The sequence below is a fragment of the Coenobita brevimanus genome, chromosome 102, assembly GCF_032717465.1.
Source record: "Coenobita brevimanus isolate Jiangsu-jjx chromosome 102, ASM3271746v2, whole genome shotgun sequence".
Lineage (NCBI taxonomy): Eukaryota > Metazoa > Arthropoda > Malacostraca > Decapoda > Coenobitidae > Coenobita > Coenobita brevimanus.
In genome coordinates, this window is record NC_137055.1 from 14,597,515 (window position 1) to 14,616,270 (window position 18,756).

Genomic DNA, 18,756 nt, shown 5'->3' on the forward strand with positions numbered 1-18,756 from the left:
ACCCCTATGGTTACCACATACTTCTCTCTTCTCTTTTCCTTTGTATAAAGGAACGGTTATACCTGATTTCCAGTCCTCTGGAACCCTTCCCTCTTCCCAGGCCAATCTACACAACATCCATATCCACTCCACAACAATCTCACCCTCATACCTCAGTATTTCACCACACACTCCATCAATTCCTGGGGCCTTTCCCATCTTGATCTTCTTCATTGCTTCCATTATTTCCGCCCTACTGATCTCTTCATCCTTCCTCTCATCTCTTCTTCTCCCAGCCATTCCCCAACCACTTATATTCACACTGCTTTCACTCTCTACATTCAACAAATCCTCAAAGTGCTCTTTCCATCTCCTCAATTTCTTTCTCTTCTCCGCCAACAATCTATTATTCCTATCTTTCACTCCCCTACTATTTCCCCTTTCACACTGCCTTACTTTCTTTACTTCCTTCCGAAACAATTTCTTACTCTCCCTCCATTTCACTCTCAGATTCCTCCCAAACTCTTCATCCATTTTCTTCTTATTCTCCTTCACCAGTCTCTTCACCTCCCTTCTTCTGCTCATATGTACCTCTCTCTTCTCTCTCTCATCTTCTCCCTACCTCTACTCCCTAGCCATTTACTATATGCCTTCTTCTTTTGTTCCACAGCTCGTTTCACCTCATCATTCCACAATACTGTCCCTTGCACACCCCTGCAGCTCCTCCTCACTCCACAAACCACCTCACACACTGCGCCCATCTCTTCTGTGAATATTTTACATACGTCTTCCACCCCTTCCATCTGCTCTAACTCATACGTTCCCAATCTTTCTTCCACTTTGCTCTTATACTCTGCCATTTTCTCACTATCTTGCAACTTCTCCACTCTTCTCACAGGAGCTGTTTCCTCCTGTCTTCCCCTTTATCTCTTCAGCCATTTTCTTTGCAGCTTTACCTTGGCCATCACTAAGTGATGGTCCGAGTCTCCATTCCCCCACCCTCTCCACACTCTTGCATCCACCACTTGTCTTCTCATTCGCTCATCCACACACACATAGTCTATCATTGCCTTTCGTTCAACAAGTTCACCATCCATCCTCCTCATTACTCTCCATGTATACCTGTGGATCATCTTATGCTGAAAGTAGGTGTTAGCTATTGCCAACCCCTTACCAGCACAGATGTCCACCAAAGCATTACCATTCCCATCTACTTCAGCTGGCACACCCCACTGACCAACCACTCCATCCACTCGTGCATTCCCAACATTACCATTCATGTCTCCAATCAAAAACACTCTCTCGCTCCTTTCAAATTTGTCCATACATGCTTCTACACTCGCCCAAAACTCATCTTTCACTCTTGCCACTCGGTCCTCTGTCGGTGCATACGCACATAAAATCGCCCACGCTTGTTTACCTACTGTCATCCTCACCCATACAATCCTTGCACCCACTGTTCCATACTGTCTTATATTCTCCTTCCACTTCTTGCTTATCATCAGACATAGTCCCTCTCTTGCCCTCTGATTCTCATTAACTCCTGCACATATACCTAAACCATACTCCCATCAAATTTAGTTTCAGTCAGTCCACATACCGGGTATATCCACTCTTGGATTCTCAAGCACCTGAATAATCTCTCTCTCTCTCTCTTTCACTTTATCATTCACTCCTCTCACATTCCATGTCCCCACCCTCAGAATGTCCTTTGTCTCAGAATGTCCTTTGTAGTCGTCAAAGTATGGTCCGTCCTGATCCAATGCGCTTCCTTTGCTTGTTTAGTTAGTTCTTTTACGGGGTGGGGCACTAACCCTCTAAGTTTAGGATGTCATTTGATATCCTTGGTGTTAATGTTGTTTCAGTTAGGCATATTATATGTGGTTCATTTTCTCTGACATAATCATTCATCTCTAATAATATAGATACCATTCCATCCACATTTGAGTACATCAAATTAATCATCTTGTTTATTATACTTGTCATGACTTGGTTCTACTACCTTCCTCCTTTTTATTCCCCCCTGTTTATGTACCACTTTCGTACCTACAATCCTATTACTTCGTAAAAAAATGTATTCTTCTCCTCCTCTGATCTTCCCTCATTTTTTGTTTTTGCTTCCTCCCTCTTCTCTTTCAGTAATTCCAGTTCCTCTTGTGTTAGGCATCTTTTTATCCATACATTTTTGAACTCCTCTTTTTCCATAAGATTCTTTGCATTTTTTAGTATCTCCTCCACGGTGTTTACACTCTGGAAGGTTACCTTTAGGGGTTTTGACTTGCTTCTCTCGTATTTCCCTAACCTTTTATGTTCCTCTATATCTTTACTACAGATTTCCTCTGATACTTCTTTCAATATGCTCATTACATTTGCCATCTCCTTTTTGTCTCTTGAGATCTTGTTTTTTTACTTCTTCCTCTTCTATACCAGTGATTACTATAGATTTGTTGATATCTACTGAATCTCTGACTAACTTAGGATTGTTTTGGATTATTCTTTTCACTTTCTTTGTAATGCTTTCTTCTTCCACCCTTGTTTCTAAGTCTTTCTCTACTTTCACCATTTCAGCATAAGTGTTTTCCACATCATTTTTGTAGCTTTGCACAGCTTCATTCACCTGTGTTATCTTCTCCTCAATATCACTGCTTTGGTCTAGCAGACTGCTTACTTGCCTAATTGTCTCTGTATCATTTTTTAACCCTTCCATAATACTCTCGTGATTGACTACTGTACTTGCCATTTCACTAATTTTTCTCCTAAGTGAACCCAATTCTACTGTCAATTCATCTATGGTTGTGTCTTTCTTGTTGACTTCCTTTCCTAATTTTTCTATTTCTTCCTTTTGCAAGTGCATGTATTTCTTAATTTCATCAATCTCATTTTGAAAAGCCATCTCTAGCCTGTGTACTCGTTCCACTAGTTTATTGTGTCTCCAGTTCAAACAGTTCTTGGTAGAAATCATCGTCCGGCTTTCTACTTTTATCCCTTTTCTTTTCCAAATTTGCTTTACTAAAGTATGTGGTCATTTTGCAGTACAAAAAGCACATATGGTACTTACATTCACTGGGGCAGTGTGTGTCTGTGTGTGTGTGTGTGTGGTGGTGGGACGGTGGTGAGGCGAGCAGTCAGCCTGTCTCAAGGTCGTTGCTATGGTTACCAAACTCACAGCAGCAATCACGCAACAATTTTGGAAAATATACACGGAAATATTGTTTGTGGTGGACTGTGGTCTTCTGAAAGTAGTAGTATTGTGGAGGGCTAGTCTAAGCCTTAGTTGTGTCACTGCACCTCTGCCACGCATGCAGACATGGACAAATAAACAACAAAAATTGCCCCCTTTCCCCACTCACGCATTTCACAGATCATTTGATGCAATTAGCTTGAAGTCGAAGGATTGATGAGTATTATGACATTTTTTTTTTTTTTTTTTTTTGGTTAAGTATTAGCTACGAAGGTTTAAAAATAGATGATTTTCTCAGGAATGCCTGGCTGGGAGAAGGGTTGGCGGGAACATGATAAAAATATTTTTGAAAAATAAGATGCACTTACGGCAAGTGATGTTTCTCACAATGAATGTGCTAGTTTTTGATGAGATTATTTGTTTTTCAAGTGTTGACTGATATTAATTTTGAGGCTCTTGAAAACTACAGGTGCTTTCCAGTAACTTCCTGATTGTAACAGTGCATTTTAAAATGTCAAAGTGATGTCTCCATACTCTCACTTGGGTGGGACATTGCTTCCCCATATGTTGAAAAGTTCATCTTAAGGCTTTGATGTTTTCTTTACATCCCTACTGTGCACGGAGATATTTTATCTGATCTAAGCATTTTACTCACCTTAAGATTACCGAATGCAAGAGCAAGTTCTTTACTAAAATTATTTTTCAGATTACAAAGTTCATCATCAGAGAGATTAATATTATTTTTCAGATCACAAATTTCATCATCAGAGAGACTAGAAGAGAATCGGTAGAGAGGTGGCCTGCAGTCCCAACGGACCCAGGTTCAAATGCCCGCTTGGGCAGGAAACAGTTTAAGGATTTGAATTTCATGTAAAGCAGACTTTACTGATCTACCAGAAGACCCGCCGACAGGTCGTAAAATTACCCCCGCTAATACCAATACACCAGTAATATATGAGACAGCCCTAGCATGTATTCAATATGGATGGCGGGTGTTAGCGCCGAAGTGGTGACATGTAGAGGTGTATGGTATGTAGGAGGACTGCTGGACCTTGATAGCGGGCTGTGAAACCTATGCCCAGGGTCGGACACATAATATATATATATATATATATATATATATATATATATATATATATATATATATATATATATATATATATATATATATATATATATATATATATATTGTGTGTGTGTGTATGTGTGTGTGTGTGTGTGTGTGTGTGTGTGTGTATGTGTGTGTGTGTGTGTGTGTGTGTGTGTGTGTGTGTGTGTGTGTGTATGTGTGTGTGTGTGTGTGTGTGTGTGTGTGTGTGTGTGTGTGTGTGTGTGTGTGTTTCAAGAGGACACTATTATATGCACATCTCAGTTTACATCCTAACTGGTTATTACTTACCGGCCCATCCCTTCCGATGCCGGTGGACCCCACCTCAGCACGTCAGGTCAGAGATAAACTTATGGTATTGACTCACCAATACGTATAGGCCTTTCTGTGAGTACTTTAATCTTTGGTGTAAATACTTGCTGCTTCTTGGCCACGTCTCATCTGTTCTCCTGCACCACAATCAATCACGGATACTTCCTGGCGTTGTGTTGAATGTTGTTGTTATTTATTCCTGTATAACAAGAGCCTTAAGAACTTCATATATGTACATTAGCTCTGTGTTCTATTGTACTTTTAACCTAGTCTAGTTTAGTTTTACCCATGTTGACAAAAAGTAGAATAATCGAGGTGAGTATAAACACCATTAGTTGATTTTACTGGCTGCAGGGCATAATTGAACTGAATCTTGTAATTTTTAATTCTTCAAAAACTCAGTTCTTACAACTTTCAAGTCATCAGAATCTTCCACAGAAGTATCCTCTAATTACTAACAATATCCAACACAATCCTGCATCATTAGTAAACATACTTGGGGTTTCATTGTCTCGTGATTTTTTTTGGAAAGGTCATACTACCTCATTTGTAATATGTGCTGACTCCGTGTCTTCTTTACCCCTGCACAGTTACTGATTTTATACACGGGTTTATTCGCCCCTGTGCGGACTGCAACTCTCACGTGTGGGGAGGTTCCCAACATATAGCTTATCTCAACAAGATGGAGTCAAAAGCTTTTAGTCTTATCAACTCTCCTCCTCTTACTGGCTACCTTCAACTTGTGTCTCTTCACCGCACTGTTGCATCTTTACCTCATTCTATTGCTACTTTCATGTAACTGCTCCTCTGAATTGTATGCTTGCATCCCTCCGCCACTACGGTGGGCGCGGAGCACCCGTCTAGCAAGAAACTTGCATCCCTTTTCTGTCCAACTCTAATGCAAGAGCTAATCATTACTCCCAGTCCTTCATGTATGCAATAAGTCAACTCTGGAACTGTCTATTTTATTTCCTCTATCTGAAGTTCCTCACGAATTCTATCTGTATTTCCTTCTGTCTGTGACCAGTCTTTCAAACACTGTGAGTCCAGGCATCTCGAAATGAGCAGATCTTTAATTTGGTGCTCTGTTATCTTGTTTTTTTTTTTCTTGGGAACAATCATACAGGCTTCTGGCCTTTCGTTCCTTCTCTCATGCATTAAAAAGAGAGAGAGAGAGAGAAAAAAAAAAACGCTAGTGGACGAATAATGATTATGACAGTAAGCAGACACATACAGGGCTCAGGAAATGAGGCAGAGACATAAATATGCAGGGAAAACCAAAGTCAAGCTGGATCTACTACCATTTAAAATTGTTTGCAAGTTTCTTTTATATTTAACAAAAATTTTCCCTTCTCTAACCCACAAAAGTAGTGAGTCCATCCTCGTCTACTGTCACTTTACTTCAGGCATATAGGAGACCCAGTTTTGACCATGCAGTATCAGACGACAGCATCTAATATGAAATTCACCCATGTCAGAGCAGTCAGTTCAGTAGTGAGGACGTGGGCGTGAGTACTGGAAGAACACGTGGTACGTTACCCGGGCACAGATTCATGAGGAAGATTGCATCTTCCTCTACAGACTTGGGATAGTGTGATCCAGGCGGAGCTCAAGCTGTAACTGTTGTTGTTGTTGTTGTGGCTCGTGGCTCATCTGGATGTGAAATCAGTAGACTACAGGCTGAAGTTGCCCTTCTGAAGTTAACTCTCCGTTATCGATGATAAGATAAAGGGTTGAATGATTTGTATAACCGGACAGTGAAACCGTCCAATTATATTGGTGCCATCACATGAAGGCGTAAATTGCCAGCAATGTAATTGAAGTACACAGTCAAGACAATTACACTTGAGTTTGAAGAGGAGGCAGTTATATCTCTCCAGCAAAATTTAATCTATTTCCTCTCCTTATATATTTCGGAATTGTTTTCCGGGCAGCATTTCAGGAGGCTCACAGAGCAATTTAATCTCCTCACAACGAGCTACTTAGTGAGCCCATTGACCCATTTGATTTCAATAACTAACAGCCCATCAAGGAGCTCATCAGACAATGTTAGATCTCCTTCTCCACCATGTTGACTGAGAACCCTCTGGGGATTAATCTTTAACCTTCTGACACAAAATTATTTCTTCGTCACACGTCCACTGCTCTGGCCCAAGACGACAGTGTCACTCCAGTGAAAACACACACACACACACACACACATACACACACACACACACACACACACACACACACACACACACACACTTAGATACATAGAGTTAATAAGCTTCATATACAATCAGTTTCTTGAAGCTCTGCAGTATGCTGCGATGAACTATCAGCGTACAGTGTTAGTACTGCCATATGTGTAATATTACCAATACAAGTTCATAAATTATTTATAAGGTTACAAATTCAGAGGTTGGAACAGTAATTATTGGCCAGCTTTGTGCTGCCCTTATTGTTAGTCACGTATTCTGTCTCTCTTCCGTTCTTGTTTTTTTTTTTTAATTCTTTTTCTTGTTTTAATATGGTAGGCACTTCTTCCCTTCAGAATAAACCGATTCCGACCAAACTTGGACACAGTGACCATCCTATGACTTAGTTGTGTCCGGAAGGTTTTGTTTGCTAGGTAACTGTTTGTTGCCTAGCAACGGCCGAAAACCCGTTCTTTTTTTACTTTTTCAAGTTTTCAGCTGTAGAAGCATTACTAATAGGCCTAGAAAGCTTTAACTACTTGAGGTGTAATCTTGAGGTCATTCCCTATCGGAAGTGTGCCATCCATTTTTCCCCTCTCTCCTCTAGTTCTCATGTGGCAACCCTGTGTAGACTGGCCTCAGTGTTCCTAGCAACCAGTACCGGTAAAAAAAAAAAAAAAAAATGCCCTCCTAGTTCCCCAGCGGCTTGATGGAATTGAATGAAAGTTTGCATGCTTATAGACATAACTGGTACTATAACTTTCTCTTTGTACACCTGTGTGCTACATTGGCCAGGACAGGGGTCAAAGGTCATCAAATGCAAAATCGGTGATAATAGCTAAAATCACGATCATGCCCGTGCGAAATGTCAAGGCTCCGAAGATTATTAAGCCAGTGCCATGAATGTTTGGTGGAATGTTGCATTGGAGTCCCTCCATATAGAAATGACAATTAGTGTCGAAACTCACTTTCAGTCACTAACAAAGCGTGGTCCGTTTAGAGCTGGCCATCGTCACCTACCGGCTTGTTTGTTGTACTATCATCAAACAAAGCAATAGGACACATGTTATATATACAGTAAGGAGAATAAGCTGCATCATCCTTTAATTTGCAGACAGTGAGTGTTTCGTGTATCACCACTCACAAATCTCATTACCATCTAAGAGACACCGTCATAATATCTGATATACACTGAATATGATGCACTGTAATAAGATAGGATAAGATTTAACTATAAGGTCAGAGATGTTTAACAAATTCCTTTATTACCATCAAACTCAGCAGTATTACTACTGTAAGTGTAACATAATCAAGCTTATTAATTCTTTAATCACAAATGTAATTAGTAAATAAAATGTAAATACAGTCATATTCCCTGATGTTTAACAAATACAGCAAATGCGAGTGGATAACATGACACCGCTATCATATGTTCGATATGCTGAGCATGTTATCAGTAAGCTTTTCATAGTATTGTATCATGCTGTGAATAATAAGATTACAAAATACTATCAGACATTGAAATTATATTATGTCATTTTTGCATTATTGTCGTATTGTAAAAATTTATGTTGTTAGGGTAGTATTATCGTATTACGGTAATAAAATTGTTATACAATAAGCATAGATAATGTGTTAATACAATAAGCATAGATAATGTGTTAATATGTATTTGGATTATAAGGATCATATGTATGATAAACTTATGAAAAATCACTGAACATTATATTGGCTCATCATCTCACGAGATCACTGTACAGTCGGCATCAAAATTCTTGTCGCCTCTTCTTCCTCTCTCTCCATGGACATTGATATTCACTGTGTTGGATCTGCAGAAAACGACACTGATGACCCTGATCTGAGGCCAAATGAACTCACTAGTGCCGGCTGCTGCGGATTAAACGCACGAATTTTCAAAGTGTATGGGGAGAAATGCAGTAGCGACAGGAATTGTGATGCCGACTCAACATAATGTCTGTACCATTACAGTACGAGACAGTATCATCCCACATCATCTGCTTTGTCAAGGCTGGTAGTTGCGAAGATGATGAGCTATCAATCTATCTATTACCAGATTCCTCAATCCCGTAAGGGGTGGCCACAAACAAATCGCCTCCATGTCGCCCTGTCCTCCGCCATTTCACTGCCCCGCTCCCAGCTCACACCCCTCTCTCTCATATACCTCTCCACTCCATCCCACCACATCTTCCTCGGCCTCCCCCTCCTTTCCCCCCCCCCTCTCCACCTCACTCACTCTCCTCATCAGTCCCTCACTCTCCGTCCTCTCCACATGGCCAAACCACCTCAGTGTGTTTCTCCTGACGCTTCCTATCACATCCACATCCACATCACAATCCTCCTTCACTTCCTCATTTGTCAGTCTATCTCTCCATGTGACTCCACAGGTTCCTCTCAAATAACTCTATTTCCACTGCTCTCACTCTTGACTTCTGTCCCTCAAACAAAGTCCAAGCTTCACTTCCATACGTTAGAGTTGGTATCACAAAACTGTCATGTAGTAACTTTTTCACTTCCATGCTCACTTCCCTGTTTCTTAACATTGCTTTCAAGGAACCAGTAACCTTTCTTCCTTGTTGTACCCTTTCAAGCACTTGACCCTCTAATCCTCCATCCTTACTCAACACACTACCTAAGTACTTAAACGCACTCAACAAACTAAAATAACTAACCAAAAATACGAACAATATGATGGTAAGTCCTATTATTTCTAGATATATATTTCAGCTTTCACATTTTCACCCAGTGATCTGCCAGTTTAGCAATAAACCGACTATTAGTAGTAGTAGTAGTAGTACCAATAAACCGTTTATATTTATTATAATGATAATTATTATCATTAGTAGTAGTTATGGTAGTAGTTGCAGTATTATTATTATGGGCAGAGTATTTTGAAAGATTATTAAATGTAGAGGAGGAAAGGGTGGCTGAGATTGTGGCGGATGGAAGGGTGCAAGGAATAAATGTGTTGGGAGAGTTGAATGATTCTTTGATCACGAAGGAGGAAGTGGAGAAGGCAGTAAAGGAGATGAAAACAGGGAAAGCTGCAGGTATGGATGGGTGTGCTGTGGAATGCCTGAAGGGTGGTGGAGTGACTATTGTTGACTGGTTAGTAAGATTGTTGAATGTGTGCTTTCAGAAAGGTATGGTGCCAATTGACTGGGCAAGTGCTTGTGTGGTCCCGTTGTATAAAGGCAAGGGTGATAAGTATGAATGTACTAGCTTTAGGGGTATAAGTCTGTTGAGTGTTGTAGGTAAGGTGTATGGTAGAGTGTTAATTATGAGAGTTAGAGAGGGTACAGAGGGAGTGATTAGTGATGAGCAGTGTGGCTTTAGGAGAGGGAGGGGATGCGTTGATCAGGTGTTTGCTGTGAGACAAGTGTGTGTAAAGTATTTAGCGAAAGGCAAGGATGTGTTTTGGGCATTTATGGATTTAGAGAAAGCGTATGATAGAATTGATAGGGAGGCTTTGTGGACTGTTTTAAGATTGTATGGACTTGATGGTAGGTTACTAAAAGGGGTGAAAAGTTTTTATGTAAATAGTAGAGCATGTGTAAGAGTGGGAAATGCTGTGAGTGATTGGTTTCCCATGAGAGTGGGGCTGCGACAGGGATGTGTGATGTCACCTTGGTTGTTTAATATTTACATGGATGGTGTTGTAAGGGAGGTGAATGCAAGAGTTTTAGGTGGTCTGAGTCTGGTAAATGTTGATGGTGGAGATTGGAATCTGAAGCAGCTGCTGTTTGCAGATGATACTGCACTGGTGACTGATTCAGAGGAGAGATTGAGACAGTTGGTAGAGGAGTTTGGAAGGGTGTGTGAAAGGAGGAATTTGAAAGTAAATGAGAATAAGAGTAAAGTGATGAAGTGTACGAGGTTGATAGATGGTAGGGGGATGAATATAGTTTTGAATGGTGAGTTGCTTGAGGAGGTAGATTGTTTTAAATATCTAGGGTCACATGTTGCTGTGGATGGAAGAATAGATGCAGAAGTGAAGTTTAGAATAAATGAAGTAGGAAAGGTGCTGGGAGGAATGAAAAAAGTGTTTAAATGTCGTTCGCTTAGAATGGATGTAAAGAGAAGGCTGTATGAGGGTGTTGTGGTACCGACTGCATTATATGGGGCTGAAACATGGAATATGGGTGTAGCAGAGAGGAAAAGTTTGAATGTAATGGAGATGAGGTGTCTGAGGAGTATGTGTGGAGTGACGCGTATGGATCGGGTGCGAAATGATGAAGTGCGAAGGAGAACTGGAGTTGTTCAGGAGATGGCTGGTAGAGTTGAGCAGAGGGTGTTGCGATGGTTTGGGCATATGGAGAGAATGGATAATGAGCGATTGGTGAAAAAGATAACTAGATCTGATGTGAGAGGTGTAAGGCTGAGAGGAAGACCACGAATAGGGTGGATGGATAGTGTGAAGAGAGCGCTGGATGCGAGAGGGATGTCTGTCGAGCAAGGAAGAGTGGCTGTGCGTGACAGAAATAAATGGAGAGAAATTGTGAATAAATAAGTGATGACGCAGCCCTGAGGGGATATTCTCCCGCATTTGGTCTGATCAGCTAGTCAGGTCAGGTGCGGGTAAGGGGATGGGTATGTTATGATGTGGCAGGGGTAAACCAGCTCTGCTGTCGGGCCCTGCTGCGGATGTCACTGATTGCATTGCGCAGTTGACCCTTGTGCGGTGTGGTGCGGTGAGGATCTGTCCGTTCTCCCCTTTGGGGCTAAGATGTGAATGAATGTGTTTAAATGGATGAGTAAATGGAGAGTGTGTCGTCCTGTCTCGGCTACCTCCCTTTCCTTGGGGGAAGCAGCCTAGGTATATAGATAGATAGATTATTATTATTGCAGTTCTTGTTCATATTATTAATTTATTGTTGTTGTTATTGTTGTTTTCACACACACACACACACACACACACACACACACACTAATGTAAGATTGAAACACCATACATATATATATATATATATATATATATATATATATATATATATATATATATATATATATATATATATATATATATAGTCTGTATGTATATATATATATATATATATATATATATATAGAGAGAGAGATATAGATATAGATAGATAGATAGATAATGACAAATCTATAAAAAGTAACATCCATTTCAGTCTACCGAATTCATTTCACTAAAACATACGATTAAAACACCTATAAACTCAACAGAGGAGGAGGGGGGGATAAGGAGCGGAGGGTTACTGGGGAATACATGGGATTAACAGAAGTCATGGCAGCGTATTAAGATGTGAGTTTCCATACCAAATCACAGCCGCTAAAAATACGGGGAGATGGGTACACGCAATAATAAAAGATGGGGGTGTCATGCACGAGAAGGTCGGTGGTATCCTGTCATATTAATATGGCTTGTGAACTCCCATTGTCTGATTGCCCATGTCATACCAATACTGAATCGGAAATGTTGTCAGAAAGTTGATTTAAGACATCCTCATAACTGCAAGTATGTCAAATTCGATTAAAGATATCGGACATTATGTAGTAGCAACCTTCTTTGGTGTAAGATTGTTTACTGCTCATTGTGCAATAATGCTGTATCCTTTACACTGTTAAAAAATAAAGCCGAATATAAACAATCCAGGATTATATGAGTTGAATACACTGTACAGGGCAAGACACGTGAAGATATGTGGAGGATGTGGGATAAAATGGACTATTTAGCACTGTTTACAATTTAGATTGTATTGGCACATATTGTGACAACATAGGTGAACATCACGTTTGTATATGAGGCTTAGGCTAGGATGATAAGTGTCAAGGCAAGAAAGTTACACGAGATTAAATATTTAACCCTCTAATAAAATATAGTAACCCATGAATCAGATAATGTATTCTCTTGGCTTATTCTTACTTCCTCCTGATGATTATATTACGCTGGGGGAAGAGTTTTTGGTGTGAGCGACCAAAATGGACATCAATATCTAACTCCTTCAGTTCGAAAAGTCTCCTAAGTTGAGAAAAATCACGTGGAAATAGCAAGACTAAAACACTCAATAAGACATCGTACAGGTGTGGTTAAGGAAATATGTTTGCTATTCCCACGGCTGGATTCCGTCGCGTTAACCCTCCACCCGTGGTTTTAACCCATTTTTCCCAAAGATTTATTGTAATTATAATTATGTTCTCACACTACTAGATGATCTGACTCAGTCTTGGCCAGACTTGTCGATGGAAGAGGCTGGATTGTCGTCCTATTACAGCTTATTTCACGTAGCTCAGTGGTAGAAAAAGACGATATGCATCTCTATAATCTTTTCCCACCACGTCTTGATTAACGTCATATTCAAGTGGTAAGCTATGTTACAACTCAGCATTTAAGGTGCAGAGATAGCAGTTTTAGCCCAAGTTACAGTAAAAAAGGGTATAGTATATGTCCCCCCTGAGTTTCACAGTATAAGTTCAGAGATGCATTAATTAATTGTTATAACCAATCAACGAATTGATGAGGTTATTGTTTCAACATGGACTCGATCCCAAGTCTTCCATGTTTGATGCTGCACCACGATCAATCGGACCACCTAAGTAACTGGAACATCTACTTGGAAATATAAATATACTGTATTTCTTTTTAATGGCATGCTTTCCCACGCATTGTATTACTACGAGAGAGAGAGAGAGAGAGAGAGTAAGAGAGAGAGACGATTCAGTATCTCAAGCGATTAGTTTTTCCTTTTCATCCTGGGGAAGTCTTTTTTTTTTCATATTCTTGATATATTTTGGCTACATTATATAGCTAAAGATAGATATTTCTATGTGAAAGCTTTACATGTGACTTTTATTGACGCCCGTACTATTAGACGTCCGTCCGAGGTTTATTCAAATCGTTAGGTAGAGACAGAAGTTAACCAAAAATATGTCAATAGACTGTAGGCCTAGGGAGTGAGGGCATTACATCATTTCTTTCTCCGTCTGAACTTGTCGTATGTCTCGCATATGAATCTGAGGAGAAGAATTATGCCTAATGTTTCCCTTTCCCCTCTTATCACTTTTATCTCCTAGCTAATATTAAGCTGAGAGAGGTCTAGTATGTTCATGGCCATTGATGATTCGCTTTATATGATGCATCGGGGCGGAAACTTACTGACATGCCTTACATGTTAAGAAGACACAGTGGAAAAGCAAGCCAACTGTTGCCCCTGACTACAACATCTTTCTTATGACCCTCATAGCTCATCCAAACTGTTTTTGCGATGGGTTGTATCTGTGTCTGAATGAGGATTTGTAATTGTATAGTCCATGTTAGATTCACTATTGGACTGGACACTTTCCTAGGAGGGGAGAAATTATAATTAAAGTACTTCCTCATCCTCGCGAGTCTCTCGTCATGAAGTGGCTTTTTCTCACATATGAGCGGCCCAACCCGGCCCGGCCCGAGCATAACGCTTTTGAGATGCTTATATCTCAGCAACCACAGAGCCAATCACTGCGTGGTTTGTACCATATAATAGCCCAGTTCTTTAAGATTTGTTTTTGACAAGTTTCATCACATCCAAGCGGTGCACCCCACCTTCTGCCCCTCTCCCGGTGATGACTCGAGCTGCCTGGAACCACTGTCTGACTCACTTCTTCATTTCTGCAACATTCGTGGCCTTTCCTCCAACTTTCGCTCTGTTGAGCACCATCTCTCCTCCTCTAAACCTCACCTTCTTTTCCTAACTCAGACTCAGCTGTCTGAGGCAACTGACAGCAAACCTTCTTCTGTATCCTCCTACTTTCTCTATACTCATTTCAAAGCCAAAGGTGGCTGTTGTGTATATATACGCAACGACTTACCTTCCTCTTGTGTTCCTGAACTCAGTTCTTCTGAATTCTCTACACTCTGGCTTCGGCTTTCCTGTCATTCTCAGACTAAATATATCTGCACTGTTTACTTATCTCCTAATTCTACTATCAAAAATTCTTTGACAATCTTACTTCTACGATGGAACACATTCTATTCATTTCTCCGTTCTCTGAAATCTCCATTCTAGGAGATGTCGATGTTCACCACCACCTTTGGCTCTCCTCTCCTTTCACTGATCCACCTGGTGAACAAGCCTACATCTTTTCTGTCCTTAATGACCTAGAGCAGCTTGTACAGCACCTTACCCATATCCCTGACTGCCTTGGAGAGAGCTCCAACATACTTGACGTCTTCCTTACAACTAATCCTTCTGCTTACACTGTTAATCTTTTCTCTCCGTTGGGCTCCTCCGATCACAACCTTATCACCTTAACCTGTCCTATCGCTCCGGTATGGCCTGTGGACCCTCTAAAGAAATGTCGTCTATGGCACTTTGGAGCTGCGGATTGGGAGGCCCTCAGGCAGTACTTCTTTAATTTTCCCTGGAATGATTATTGCATCCATGGCCGAAAGCCATCTGAGTGTTCATTGCGCATTACGGAGGTTATTCTCTCGGGCATGGAAGCATACATTCCTTTCTCATATCCTTTGACTAATGCAAGAAAGCCTTGGTTGAATCATACTTGTTCTAATGCTGTCCGCAACAAGGAGAGGGCCCATAAAAGGTACTGGAGCCAACCCACCCCTGAATCACATCTTTTATACATTTCTGCCCGGAATTGTGCTAAGTCTGTTCTTCGCTCTGCTAAAAATAAATTTCATCCATACTAAATGCTCTTAACTCTCCAACTCGAATTCTTCCTGCTCTTTCTGGCACCTTCCCAAAAACCTCTCTAACAACTTTACCTCATCATCCTTCCCTCCTCTTTTCTGCTCTGATGGCTCTGTAGCTATCTCTTCTACTGATAAAGCAGATCTCTTCGCTCAGACTTTCTTCTCCAATTGCAGCTTAGACGATTCCGGTGCTGTTCCTCCATCACTTCCCCTCTCTGACTTCCTCATGGCTGACATTAAAATTTCTTCAGCTGATGTATTTTCTGCCATCACAGGCCTCACTAATAATAAGGCATATGAGCCTGATGGAGTCCCTCCTGTTGTTCTCAAGAACTGTGCTTCTGTGCTTACACCCTGCCTAGGCAAACTCTTTCACCTTTGTCTGTCTACTTGTACCTTTCCTTCTTGCTAGAAGTTTGCTCTCATTCAGCAAGTCCCAAAGAAGGGTGACCATTCCCAATCCTCTAACTCTCGTCCAATTGCTTTAACATCCTGTATCTCAAAAGTTTTTGAGTCAATTCATAATAGAAAATCTCTTTCTGATCGTCAGTGTGGGTTCCGTCAGGGACGCTCCACTGGCGATCTTCTCACCTACATTTCGGACTCCTGGTCATCCTCCTTTCGGGACTTTGGCGGGAGCTTTGCCATTGCATTTGATATCTCAAAAGCTTTCGATCGAGTCTGGCATAAATCTTTAATTTCCAAACTGCCCTCTTACGGTTTCTATCCTTCTATCTGTGCCTTCATCTCTAGCTTTCTTTCTGGTCATTCTGTTGCCGCTGTTATAGACGGCCATCTAGATCTATCAACACTGGTGTTCCTCAGGGCTCTGTCCTATCACCAACTCTCTTCCTTTTGTTCATCAATGACCTTCTAAGCTGTACATCTAACCCTATCCACTTGTGCACTGATGACTCCACCCTTCACCTTTCCATTCGGTTCCCGTGGCGCCCATCTCAGCACTTGCTTCAGCAGGGAAGGGATAAGGCTGTAGCACACCTAATGTCTGACTTGGCTCATATCTCTGACTGGCGTAAGGGTAGTCTGGTTGTTTTTAATGCATCAAAGACTCAGTTCTTACACCTATCAGCCTGACAAAATCTTCCACAGGTATACCCACTAATGTTTAATAATATTCAGCTTAATCCTGCATCATCCTTGAACGTGCTTGGGGTTTCATTTACTTGGAACTTATCTTGGAAAGATCATATTACATCTCTTGTAAAATCTGCCTCCCAGAGATTAGGTGTGCTAAGCCAACTCCGTTCCTTCTTTACCCCTGCACAATTGTTGACTATACACAGGTTTCATCCGCCCCTGTCTGGAGTACAACTCTCATATGTGGGGAGGGTCCCCACATACAGCTCTTCTCAATGGGGTGGAGTCAAAATCTTCGTCTCATTAACTGTCCTCCTCTTACTTGCTGCCTTCAACCTCCGTCTCTTCACCGCACTGTTGCATCTTTATCTCTTTTCTATCGCTACGTCAATGGTCACTGCTCCTCTGAACTATCTGCATGCATTCCTCCACCTCTGTGACGGGCGCATAGCACCCGTCTAGCAGCAAACTCTCATCCCATTTCTGTCCAACTCTCTAATGCAAGAGTTAACCGTTACTCCCAGTCCTTCATTTATGCAACAGGTCATCTATGGAACTGTATCCCTCTGTCTGTATTTCCTGCTTCCTATGATCTCCAGTCTTTCAAACGCAGTGTGTCCAGGCATCTCGAAATGGTCGGATCTTGAACTTGGCTCTCTCTTGTATTTTGCTTTTCTCTCGGAAGGAACAATTATTGCGGGCTCGCGGCCTTTGGTTCCTTCTTCCTCTCATTAAAAAAAAAAAAAGTGGCACGTGACACGCGCCAAGTGCAACATGTCGAAACTTTTCAAAAGAGGGCGACAGACCAGACAGTTTGTCGTATAAGCATGAAACTTGCTAGGTAGATAGCCATCAATATACTTTAGGCACTCTCGGTGTGTAAGGCGACATTTCAATGCTTTTCAGTTTTAAATGGCCTCGCTTGTACCTCGCCGACAAAAGCGTTTTGCTGGTGGGTAAGAATAATATGGAAGAAGCGTCTGTAGGAGTTGTGTATGTCATGGTTGATCTGTTGTAATGGTTATGTTTGTGTGTATTAGTCTATAAATGACAGGGAGCAGACTGGCCATATACGGGGAGGAGGAAAGAATGAGGAGTGCTTTCTCAAGGATAGGTCTTTGGGGAGTACGGGAAGACACACAATATCATTTCTCTAATTTTGATTCCCCGATGATACTGAAGCTGAGGGTGAAGTACTGAAAATATTAATCATCCTGTAGTTAATTCTTGTTTTAGAGAATGTGCCCGTACTACGCCCACTTATTTTGGCGTAAAATTGTCATCTCTAATTCTTAAATACAGAGTTGCAACAAGAGACTAACGCTTGAATATGTCGTCAGTCGTGAAGAAGTGTAATGGCAAGTATAGGTAGCTGCAGTATTGTCTTAATCTGACACTGGGCTATGGGATGTAATCTGCAATGAGACGAAAATATCTGCCAGGTGGACGACCTATAGCCACTGTGTAAGGAGAGAGATTAAATAATCCGTACTAGTTTTTGATGTGAGAATGTGGCCTGGTTGTGTGTAAACTTGTAGAGAATTATAAGTTACTCTGTGCTGGTTGCTCGATAACAGACTGTAGCTTGGCAATGTGCATTGTTTGGCTGCCCTTAACCAGAATATCGCCAGTGTTCTTGTTCACAATATCCGCCTCTGCGAAGGCCAGCGTCTTGGTGGTCTTTAGTATTCGCCCATGAATGAGAATGTCATCCTCAGGTTTGGCGGTCTTCAAAAACCTGAAAATGAAAAATCATATTTAGTGTATGGAGATCCATGACAAATTTCAATGGTCTTAACAAAAGAGGAACGATTAAGGACTGCAGTCTAATGCATCATATATTTGTGTATAGGAAGTGTTACAAATTGAAATTGCCCACAAAAAGTTAGGAAAACAAAAGATTAGAAAGGGGTATACACAAATTGTCTGAATTTTCAATGACATTCTCATTGGAAATTGTTAAGGTGTGACAGATATTTCTCATATACAGTATGTCTTCTGTTGTGAGAAAAAATTGTTGTAATTCAGTAACAAGTATCTGAATATCGTACAGCCACCTAATGATCAATGAGGTAATCGGGATAAATCAGATCCCAGTCTAAGATGTTCTGGATTACGATATATAGACATAACGAACGTTTGGCACGCTTTCCTGGATTATGATTGCCCGTCCCGGCAGGATAATCACCAAGGTAAGGGAAAATTAGGTTAGTAACTCCTG